Below are 9,320 nucleotides of genomic sequence, written 5' to 3' on the forward strand. Positions count from 1 at the left end.
GCAAACGCTAGAAGAAAAAGAAGACAATAATTTAAAAAATGTAATTAAATTCTAAGTGTGGAGTGTCAAAAGCTCAGTTCAATTAGCCCAACCTGGAAAGAATTCAGGGGGCTAGGAATTTCCCCCAAACCCCAGTCACCATCCCTGTGCCTACTAGAAAATTCCTGTGTGAAATATTAGGCATCTCCCTTTCCACACATGGCAGAGATGCGGTAACAAGACCAATTTGCTATGCTGGAACCGAATGAAAATCCCCCTCTATTCCGCCACCACCAATGAAAACCGAAGATAGTTCCATTTCTTGCATTTACTCTACATTGGAATGTCTGACTTGCTAAAATATGAGTGTGTGTGTGTGATGTTTTAATCATTCTAATCTTATCTATATAAGCTTCCTTTTCTGAAAGTAATAGGTTTATTCTAAATCAAATAAGAAGTCAGGTTAGGAAATTGTTGTCTTGAAGAGCAGTGGTAGTTTGGGGCTGGTTAGCCTTATTTGGAAACATACAAAAAAGCCATTGCTAGGTTCTGTGTGTCTGTACGCCTGAGGAAAATGACACTAGTTTACAGATTCTATGATTTATTAAGAAATTTTGGTTTTATCTAACTCCTTTAGTACCCTGTTTTTATCCTAAGCATTTTCCCACAAACAGAAATCATTATTTTTCTGAAAGGACTAACAGTTATTATTATCTTTTGTTTTTATTTTATTTTGATGACTTACTCTCACTGGGTGTTGTTATTATTAGTTTTTGGACTAAGAGTTATTATCTTTGGTTTTTATTTTATTTTGATGACTTACTCTCACTGGGTGTTGTTGTTGTTTTTTGTTCCTGGGTAGAAGATCATTTTTTAGCTTCAGATTAGAATGTCCCAAAATAAATGCTGTTTAAAAGACTTTTTTTTTCCTCCAGGATTATCACTGGGGCTCGGTGCCTGCACCATGAATCCACTGCTCCTGGAGGCTATTTTTCCCATTTTTTGTTGCCCTTGTTGTTATTGGGTAAGACAGAGAGAAGTCAAGACAGATGGGGAAGACAGAGAGGGGGAGTGAAAGACAGACACCTGCAGACCTGCTACAATGCTTGCAAAGTGGCCCCCCTCCCCCGCTGGTGGGGAGCCGGGGGCTCCAAGCAGGATCCTTGCCCGGGTCCTTGTGTTTCGCGCCATGTGCGCTTCACCCACGGCCCTACCAACCGACCCCCTAAAAGTTTCTTATGTGTTGCAGTTCTAGCAACTCTCATGGCGGAAGCTGAGATCTATCTAAGACACTGCATAGCCGTGTAACATTTTTACTCCTCATTGTTCTGACTCTGCTCCAAGACTCCTATTACTTGAAAACAGTTCCATTTCCACCAAAACCAGAAAGCAAAACAGTAGGTGACGGTCTGGACAAAGGTCTGTGTCTTCCCAAAATTCATTATTTGAAATCCAGTTCCAACGGAAAAGGTTTTCCATCATGGTGGGTTGGAGAAGACATTAGATTATTCCATTTTCATTCCATTTTTTTCATTCCCATTTCTGCCCTGAGGAAACATCAGAAGATGGCTTTGTCGGATGCAGAAGAGGGCTCTCACCAGGTACTGAATGCATCTGCTAACACCTAGTCACGGATTTGCCAGCCTTCAGACTCTGGGGGGGGGGGGGGGGACGCTTAGTGTTTGAGCCACACAGTCTGTGGTATTTTTGTTCTGGGGGGGAACGCTTAGCGCTTCAGCCACACAGTCTGTGGTATTTTTGTTGTAGGAGCCCAAATAGATCAAGACAGGCTATTACAATAAAAGGCAGGATCTTGCTTCTCAGTGTTGATCATTCATCTGAGAGCCTGTTAAAATGTGGATTTCTAAGTGAAATAAGTCAGAAACAGAAGGATGAATATGGGATGATCTTACTCTCAGGCAGAAGTTGAAAAACAAAATCAGAAGAGAAAACACAAGTAGAACCTGAACTGGAATTGGCGTATTGCACCAAAGTAAAAGACTCTGGGGTGGGTGGGTGGGGAGAATACAGGTCCATGAAGGATTCAGAGGACCTAGTGGGGGTTGTATTGTTATATGGAAAACTGGGAAATGTTATGCATGTACAAACTATTGTACTTACTGTCAAATGTAAAACATTAATTCTCTCTGCCCTCAGGACCCCCCTTTGGCTGCTGGTTACTGATAACCTTGCTTTCTTGTTCCTTTAACCGATTAAACCTCTTGCTCAACAATTATTGAAAAGTCTTGACCCCCCCCAGACCCTTTGCCTCCCTACCATATATGATACACATGTCACTTCCTCCTGTTACCCCTTATAAACCCTGCTTTGCTGTTCAATAAACGGATTTTGTGTGCGACACATTCCCGTGGTGACCTCTGGTGGCAGGCACCTCTTGCTGCACAGGGAAAGATCCAGTCGCTCACCCCTGCTGCCCTGGGACATTCCTTCCGGGCCCCCGTATCTGGTGCGCAACAGAGTGGGCAAGCCCTAAAGTTTTCGTCCAAGTAGAGGCTTCCCCACGGAAGAGTCTGACAACTGCACAGTTATGTCCAGCTAAGGATCTGAGGTCCTTCTCAGTGCCATGAAATTCACCAGGGTCTATGTTGATTCATTCCAAGTCCAAAAAATGTACAGCTTCCTTCCAGAAGGGGTGGACACATCCTCCAGGACTCCAAGTGCAAGCCAATTTGATTTTGCTTTTCCGAGCTCAAATTTCATCTCAGTTTTCTTCTAGAAAAGAAAGGGGTGCAAAACAAAACAAAACAAAACAAAACAAAACAAAGAATTTTGGTCCATGTTCCCAGAGGGGTAAGTGATAGGGGCAGTGAACTAGAGGGCTCTGTATCCCCATTCCACCAGGACCAAAAGCACTTGTCTCAAGGAATCTCATTTTTATATCATCAACAAAAGGGAAGCAAATCTGGAAAATACAGAGAAATACAGGCAGTTTCTCTTATCTGAGAGAGAGAATGGGCAAAAAGGGAAGACACCCAGAAGTAGTGATAGCTATAAGGGTGACTTAGAAAGAAAGTAAAGAGGGGCAAGGGAGATAACATAGTGATTATGCAAAAAGACTTTCATTACTGAGGTTCTGAGCTCCCAGGCTCAGTCCCCCTTCACCACTATAAGCCAGAGCTGAGCAGTGCTCTGGTAAAAAAAAAAAAAAAGAAAGAAAAGAAAGAAAGATAAATGAAGGCAGGCCTTCGAAAAAAACTGGGAAAAATACAGATAATTATAGAATCAGCCCATATCAGCGACCTGGGTAGAACTACTGCTGTTTTCAGTGGAGAGGATAGGGACACAGAACTCTGGTGGTGGGAAACTTGTATGGAATTATACCTTTCTATCTTACAGTTTTATAAATCAATCAATATTAAATCACTAGCACAAATATTATAAAAAAAGAAGGGGTGCAAAGTTGCAAAAATTTCATATTTGCAAAGTATGTCTGTTTTGGAAACTTAGCACCTTTCTTCATGATTTTTTTTTTCTTATATTTATTTTCCCTTTTGTTGTCCTTGTTGTTCAACATTGCTGTGGCTATTAATGTTATTGTTGTTGGATGGGACAGAGAGAAATGGAGAGAGGAGGGGAAGACAGAGAGGAGGAAAGAAAGGCAGACACCTTCGCTTCACTGCCTGTGAAGTGACTCCCCTGCAGGAGGGGAGCTGGGGGTTTGAACCAGGATCCTTAAACTGGCCCTTGCGCTTCATGCCATGTACACTTAACCCGCTGAGCTACCGCCCAACTCCCTTGAATTTCTTAATTCCAGCATGATCTGTTTGGGCTCCCAAGCACCTGCTTCCAGCCCTGACATATCATCTCCTTCAGCCTTAAACTATAGTTGCTCCACAGTTAGAATGGTTGCAATTTGTGCACGTGAATTATTAGCTCACATGAGTCACGTCCTAGTATTCAACAGCTTTCACAGATGATATTATTATGTCCATATTATAAAGGGAGGGGCTGCACAGCACACACATTAACACATGCAAGAACTACCGTCCAAGTCCCCTTCATGGACAAAACTTTAAGAGTGGTGAAGTGCAGGGAGGTTGTGGGGATGTGTTGGAGCCTGGCAGGGTTTGACCTGAGAGATGAGTTCACCTGGTAAGTCTCCCTCTCTACGGAGGGGTTGAGCAAAAAGGGGACACATAAACCTCAAAAGGTTGGCGGCCATGTAAGTCTTCCCTCCCCCACAAAAACATCCTGCATCTTCCTGCCAGAGCCTGACATTCCTTAAAGACATTAAGCCTGCTCCACCCTGAATTCCCTGCTACTATGGCCTGTCCCTTTATTATCTACATATCAATCTTCTGCTTTGTCTTACAAATGACTAAAGGTCTCCTTCCTAATTCCCCACAGGGTATTGCTAATCTTGCCAGTTGTACCCCTAGCAACAATAGCTGGGGAGGTCCATACCATTCCCGGCCCCCTTCTCCACCCCTTTCCTAACCATGTATGGTATTGTCGAGCCACTTCCATTTCTGTCTTGTCTCTTCTGTGACCTGGAGGAGGGCGAGAGTGAAGACAGAGAGGCTGACGCCAGCCATTGCAGTTGGCGCCACATGGCTTAACCAGGTGTGCTACCACCCGACTCTGGGGTGTTCGAATGAATAAAGATTTGTATTGCTTTGCCATCATGAGCTTAGTCTCTGGGTTATCTCTTTCTCTCGAGACGCTAGCCAGACAGCGAAGTAATGCTTTAAGCCTGTCCCCCTCTCTCTCTCTCTCTCTCTCCACCTCCTTTCTCACCTTTCAATTTCTATCTCTGCCAAAAAAAAAAAAAAAGGGTGGGTATGGTTCAATGAGTGGTAGATGTGTCACACAGAAACCAAGAGCCATCAAAAATAAATAAATAAATAAATAGGAAGAAAGTGGAACTGGGGGGGAAGCTAAGTACCGAACTGGCCCATATTAAAAGCACGGCGACAAAGCTGAGAGGAATCCTAAGACCTCCCACTGCTTTTTTTTTTCCTCTCCAACTAAAGGTAAATGCTTACTTTATCATTAAATTTTAAAGAACAGTTTGCAGAAAAAACTGCTTGTATTTAAGAGGAGGAACAAGCAAACAGGTATTAGAATCAAAGAGAACCTCCTCTCCCATCCAGCAGGAGTTGGCTGAGGCCATTGTAACAAAGGACCTTAAGCTGAGTGGCTTGAGCAGCAGTGTATATCTCCTCACAGCTCGGAAAGCCAGAAATCCGAGACCGAGGTGTAAACAGGACCATGCTTCCCCCAAAGACGATGGGTAAGTATCTATTGTGGATTTCTTTCCTAACTCCTGGTTTGTGTGTGTGTGTGTGTGTTTGTGTGTGTGTATGTGGCGGGGGACATAGGTGGACATATCACCGCACACTTCCAAAGTTCACAGTGTTCTCCCTGTGCTCAGATTTTCTTTCTGGGTGGGTATACCAATAATAACACTACAACCTCACCATAACTTACTTACTTACTTACTTAATTAATTAATTAATTTATTCCCTCCTCAATCGCTATCGAACAGGCCATGGCCGGTGCGCTGCTATGTTCCATCGCTGGGGAGCCAGAGACGACCCGAACTGCCCCTGCGGCTCCAGACAGACTATGACCCACCTAGTCAACGACTGCCACCTCTCCAGATTCAAAGGAGGTCTCGAAACTTGACATCAGGCTCAACCTGATGCTGTTGACTGGCTATGGAAGAAGGGCAAACGCTAGAAGAAGAAGATTTATTTATTTATCCTCCAGGGTTATCATAAGCTGGAGCTGGGTCCCTGCACTATAAAGCCACTAATTGTGGTGGCCATCTTTTTTCTATTGTTGCTGCTGCTGCTGCTATTGTTGGATAGCACAGAGAGAAATCAAGAGAGGAGGGGAAGACAGAGAGAGGGAGAGAAAGAGAGACACCTGCAGACCTGCTTCACTGCTTGTGAAGCGACCCCCCTGCAAATGGGGAGCCAGACACTCAAAACTGGGATCCCCAAGCAGGTCCTTGTGCTTTGCATTGTGTGTGCTTAAACTGGTGTGCCACTACTACCCATGCCCACCCCCATAACTTTAATTTTATGTGCAACAGTCCCATTTCCAAACAAGATCACATCCTGACTCCAACAAGCCAATCTCAAAGAGGTTAAGATGGCAACCTATGAATGTTTCCAGGCGCAGTTCAATCTCTAGCTTGTTTCTACCAACAACTTCTATCCCTGAACTAGGAGTTGCCCTGTTCGCCCTTCCCTAGAATCAGCACTGCTGAGTGACCACAAGTTTGTGCCAAAGCTGAGTCTGCCTTTGGCTCCAGGAGTCAAAACATCAGTCAGTCTTGGTGCCAGTGTCAGTCAGCGTTTCATATTAAGCTCAGCTGCCGGGTACAAAAATGGCGGCCTGCTTTTAGCTGCTGTGACTTGAGATTCTTTGAATTTCTCACTAAGGGAGTGAGGGGGTTACTGTGTAGAACATAATAGTGACGACATTTGACAGGTTAAATTTGTATTTCAAAAGGGTTTTATTAAACTTCATGAAGTTGGGCGTGGCAGTTGGTTCAAGTCCCTGTCTACCACAAGAAGTGCCTGTAAGGGGCAAGCTTCAGCAGCAGTGGAGCAGTACTGCAGCCTGTAGTCTCTCTCTCTCCCTCTCTCTCTCTCCCTTCCTCCCTTCCCACATCTCTTTGCGCAGGGGCCATGTTAATCTACTCTGTAATGTTCCAATTTTAGTATATGTGCTGCCGAAGCAAGCACACCCCACATCTCTTTGCTTCTCACTAACTAGCAGAAAGAAAAAGGAAAAAAATAATGGCTATAGTGAGAGAGGCAGTGAGCCCCAGTGATATGAAAAAGGCCTACAAATTAATTGATTAATTAATCATTATGTTTTAGCAATAAGAGGACAAAAATATTGCTTTACAGAAAGGAGTAGTAACTTTCAAAACAGTTCCTGGAAAATGACCTATATACAGTACATCATAATGCAAAGTAGGTCAGAATAGTACAAAGTCAGGAGTTTAAATATGAGCGTCACCTATCAGAGCGTAGGTCCTGTAAGTATTCACAATGCTGCGTGGGTCAGGCGTGACTTTTGTATAATAGATGAGAGAAATGCTGAGGAGAGGGGTTCTTCCTTCTGCCTCAGCTTTGACTACCAACAATGCCCAGGACAGGGCACCGGGTAGAACATGTCTGAACACGTTGAATTGAATTATTTTTTCAAAAATATATTAATTTTCCCTTTTGTTGCCTTTGTTGTCTTTTATTGTTGTTGTAGCTATTATTATTGTTGTTGATGTCATCATTGTTGGATAGGACAGAGAAATGGAGAGAGGAGGGGAAGACAGAGAGGGGGAGAGAAAGACAGTCACCTGCAGACCTGCTTCACCGCCTGTGAAGCGACTCCACTGCAGGTGGGTGTTGGGTAGTATGCCACCTCCCCCTGGCTTCTGCTTAACCATATGCCTATACATGGATTTACTGATCCCATTCAAAGCTTTGGTCTATTTACATAAATCACTTTTACATTTACATAAAGCACTCCCTCCAGGGCATTGGTGGTTCAGTGATAGGATTCTCGCCTGTTCCGCCCCCTCCTTGTCACACTCTGATTTTCACCAGTCACTTTTCTCTCCACCCTCTCTATATCACATCCTGTTTCCACCCTACTTGGAGAGTATAAAAACAGCTGCTCTTCTGGTTAAAGACACTTGGAAATTGCTTTCCGGCTCCGAGAGTTCCAGAGTGTATCTCCTGCGGAAGTTAGTGCGGCACGAGTTCCTGATCCCTCTCCCACACAGCAGCCTAGATCGGCTCCAGTTGAGTTCTCTGCAAGTCAGAGAGCACTAGCTCGGGAAGAAGTACCCTCAGGCTATCCCGGCAGGTGGGGAGCCGGGGCTCGAACTGGGATCCTTCCACAGGTTCTTGTGCTTTGCGCCAAGTGCGCTTAACCCACTGCGCTACTGCCCCGGCTCCCACGTTTTTGTTTTCTTAACAGTGGTTTATCTCTCTTAACCAGACAGGAAGTATTCAAAGTTCCATTTAAAGTATTAAATAAAGACAAATAGTGTTTTTACTATCCACCAGGAATTGCCTATTATAAGTACAATAAGGGAAAGAGATTCTATTATCTCCATCATTAAGATAAAGGTTTAAAGAGATTAAATGACTCACAGAGCTCACAGATGACACCAGTGGGTATTCATACTTAGCTTGCTCACATCTGCAACCACTGTGTTACCTTTTCAGTTAACGCCAACAGTGAGCAGCCAAGGCTTCCTTTTCTGAAAGAACTCTTTCACTGAAGTGCTTATTGTGAACCAATCAGCTGTCTGCTCCTGTCAGAATTCAAGCTGTACTTAAGGGCACCATCTTCAGCATGGCTCTCAACTGAAGTTCAGATTGTCATTGATATAACTTGTCTGTGTAGCCTTGTGTGTGTTCCTCAGTTTCTCTAAAACTCAGCTTCATTATCTGCAAAAGTCATTATTCCTAACTCACAGAGCTGTGGTTATATGTGTAAAGCATTTGATAGAGTGTTTGATACATAATTAAAGCTTAATAACTAATAATGTATAAAAGGCATATCTGTTTCATATGTAATATTTCATTATAGAGAAAAGTACAACTTGTTTCTTCATTGCTGATGCACATTTAAGCTATTACTAGTTCTTGACTTTTATAAATAAAGCTACTGTAAATTTCCTTACAAATTCTTTGTGTAGACTTCTGCTTGAATCTCTTTCCTAGGCTAATGCCTAGTGTAAACTATAAGATATATATTGAGATTTTTTAAATTTCTTTATTGGGGGATTAATGGCATAGTCGATGGCAAAATACAATCGTTTGTCCATGTGTAACATTTCTCAGTTTTCCACATAACCGTTCAACCCCCACTAGGTCCTCCTCTGCCATCATGTTCCAGGGCCTGAACCCTCACCCAGACCCCCACCCCAGAGTCTTTGACTTTGGTTCAATACACCAACTCCAGTCCAAGGTCTGCTTAGTGTTTTCCCTTCGGTTCTTGTTTTTCAACTTCTGACTATGAGTGAGATCATTCCATATTCATCCTTCTCTTTCTGATTTATCTCACTTCACATATTTCCTTCAAGCTCCATTCAAGAGGAGGTGATGAAGGTGAAGTCACCTTTTTTTTTTTTTAGTTTAAGCTATCTGAAGCATATATTTTTTAATTAATTAATTAACTAACTTTTAAAAGGAGACATTAACAAAACAGTAGGATAAGGGAGATACAACTCCACACAATTCCCACCACCAGATCTCTATAGCCCATCCCCTCCCCTGATAGCTTTCCTATTCTTTAACCCTCTGGGAGTATGGACCCAGGGTCATTGTGGGATGCAGAAGGTGGAAGGT

General features: G+C 43.3%; 1 pseudogene; it reads right to left on the minus strand.

Annotated features, from left to right (window-relative positions):
- Positions 1–6,625: 6,625 nt before the first annotated feature.
- On the minus strand, positions 6,626–6,698 carry LOC132538458 (U6 spliceosomal RNA; annotated as a pseudogene).
- Positions 6,699–9,320: the final 2,622 nt, after the last annotated feature.

The sequence above is a fragment of the Erinaceus europaeus genome, chromosome 4 (assembly GCF_950295315.1).
Source record: "Erinaceus europaeus chromosome 4, mEriEur2.1, whole genome shotgun sequence".
Lineage (NCBI taxonomy): Eukaryota > Metazoa > Chordata > Mammalia > Eulipotyphla > Erinaceidae > Erinaceus > Erinaceus europaeus.